Here is a 3,133-nt window from a genome sequence, read left to right as displayed (position 1 = left end):
GCTAACGAGATGGTTTCCGTAAGGCAGTGGTCTCAAAGTACCGGCCCGCGGACCAGTTATAAATGGCCCGCAGGCAGGGCGGAAGTGGGTGGTGAGCCGTTGGTATTACAAGTTATTACCACCAGATGTGAGCTGGCGCCATCTGGTGGTGGCCGTTGGTATTACAAGTTAAGCATTACAAGTTAAACAGCAATTCTAGTGTCATTTTTCACTATTTTCACTGCCATCTTCTTCCCTCTAATTAGAACCCCCAAACATTATATATATTTTTTATCCTAACACCCCTAGAGAATAAAATGGTGATCATTGCAATACTTTCTGTTATGCCGTATTTGCGCAGCGGTCTTACAAGCGCACTTTTTTGGGAAAAAATTACACTTTTTTTTAATAAAAAAATAAGACCGCAGTAAAGTTATCCCCATTTTTTTTAATATTATGAAAGATAATGTTATGCCGAGTAAATTCATACCCAACATGTCACGCTTCAAAATTGTGTCCGCTCGTGGAATGCCGACAAACTTTTTTACCCTTTAAAGCGGTGGTTCCCCTAAAAATAAACTTTTGACATTGCATTTCCTCTAATAATTACAGTTAGAATCGGCTGGTTTTATGTAAAAAATACCTTGTAGCGTTTGTATTATTCGTTCCCACCGCCACTTCCGGGTACGATGCTGGCGGTGGGCGTTCCTAATTGATGGACAGGCATCCGACCGACGCATCCATCGCGTCACGAGGAGCCAGCAAAAAAAGTTAGGAGCCAGAAAACACGCCCCGTCCCGACGAGCTTGCGCGCAGAAGCGAACACATACATGAGCACGCATATGTAAACGGTGTTCAAACCACACATGTGAGGTATCGCTGCGATTGGTAGAGCGAGAGCAATAATTCTAGCCCTAGACCTCCTCTGTAACTCAAAACATGCAACCTATAGAATTTTTTTAAACGTCACCTATGAAGATTTTAAAGGGTAAAAGTCGGCATTCCACGAGCGGACGCAATTTTGAAGTGTGACATGTTGGGTATGAATTTACTCGGCGTAACGTTATCTTTCATAGTATAAAAAAAAAAAATGGGGATAACTTTACTGTTGTCTTATTTTTTTATTAAAAAAAGTGTAATTTTTTCCCAAAAAAGTTTGCTTTTAAGACCGCTGCGCAAATACGGCATGACAGAAAGTATTGCAAGGATCGCCATTTTATTCTCTAGGGTGTGAGGATAAAAAATATATATAATGTTTGGGGGTTCAGAGGGAAGAAGATGGCAGTGAACATAGTGAAAAATTACATTAGAATTGCTGTTTAACTTGTAATGCTTAACGTGTAATACCAACGGCCACCACCAGATGGTGCCAGCTTACACATCTGGTGGTAATAACTTGTAATACCAACGGCTCACCACCAGATGGCGCCAGCTCACAAAAAAAAAGTTTTTTTTTTTGCCTCCCTTCCAAGTCAAGTCGCCAGGACCCTATTTCTAGTCGCCATGGCGACCTGGCGCCCGGGATTTGTCGATCCCTGGTGTAAACGCACAAATCCCTGTGATGTCAGAGGAGACCTATTGTTTGTTCCCAGTAAGTGGGAACAGCAAAATGTCTCCTTTCCTACTCTGCCTTATCCCCACACACCGAGGGAACACATTTAACCCCTTGATCGCCCCCTAGTGTTAACCCCTTCCCTACCAGTGCCATTTACACAGTAATCTGTGCATTTTGTATAGCTCTGATCGCTGTATAAATGTCAATGGTCCCAAAAAAGTGTCAAAAATGTCTGATCTGTCCACCACAATGGAAAAGGGTACCGCTCCAAGCCCTGTGACCTATGCTGTGCTCCCGCCCTGTAGTACTGACAGGTGCAGACTCTGCGCTGATCCGTGCAAAGATGAAATGTTCCTGGACTGCCGCACTCTGATAGGCGATTTATTGAAACAAAATGAACAACGGATAAAATCCAAAGCTGTATAACATCCAAAAATTCATGCAACACTGCAATCAATGGTAGAAAGTGCACATAGGGGACAAGAAAGCTAACATGTTTCACATCATGGATAGATGCTTAGTCATTGCCATAATGTGAAACATGTTAGCTTTTTTGTCCCCTATGTCCACTTTCTACCATTAACCATTTAAGGACCGGACCAATATGCTGCTAAATGACCCAAGGGGTTTTTACAATTCGGCACTGCGTCGCTTTAACAGACAATTGCGCGGTCGTGCGACGTGGCTCCCAAACAAAATTGGCGTCCTTTTTTTCCCACAAATAGAGCTTTCTTTTGGTGGTATTTGATCACCTCTGCGGTTTTTATTTTTTGCGCTTTAAACAAAAATAGAGCGACAATTTTTAAAAAAATTCAATATTTTTTACTTTTTGCTATAATAAATATCCCCCAAAAACATTTATAATTATTTTTTTTCCTCAGTTTAGGCCGATACGTATTCTTCTACATATTTTTGGTAAAAAAAATCGCAATAAGCGTTTATCGATTGGTTTGCGCAAAATTTATAGCGTTTACAAAATAGGGGATAGTTTTATTATTTTTTTTTTTTTTTACTACTAATGGCGGCGATCAGCGATTTCTTTGGTGACTGCGACATTATGGCGGACAATTTTGACACATTTTTGGGACCATTGTCATTTTCACAGCAAAAATTGCATTGTTTATTGTGAAAATGACAGTTGCAGTTTGGGAGTTAACCACAGGGGGCGCTGTAGGAGTTAGGGTTCACCTAGTGTGTGTTTACAACTTTAGGGGGGTGTGGCTGTAGGTATGACGTCATCGATCGAGTCTCCCTATAAAAGGGATCACTCGATCGATACGCCGCCACAGTGAAGCACGGGGAAGCTGTGTTTACATACGGCTCTCCCCGCTCTTCAGCTCCGGGGAGCGATCGCGAGGGGGCGGCTAGTAACGAATAGTCGCGCCCTCGTCCCGGATCGCTCCTGAAGCCACGGGAACCGCCGCATGTAGCGCGGGGGGGGGGGGGTCTCGATCAGACCCCCGACCCAGGCAGGGACGTACAGGTACGCCAATGTGCCTGTCCGTGCCATTCTGCCGACGTATATGGACATGCGGCGGTCCGGAAGTGGTTAATTGCAGTGTTGCATGAATTTTTGGATGTTATACAGCTTTGGATTTT

The sequence above is a fragment of the Rana temporaria genome, chromosome 1 (genome assembly GCF_905171775.1).
Source record: "Rana temporaria chromosome 1, aRanTem1.1, whole genome shotgun sequence".
NCBI lineage: Eukaryota > Metazoa > Chordata > Amphibia > Anura > Ranidae > Rana > Rana temporaria.
Note: the sequence above shows the minus strand (reverse complement) of the source record.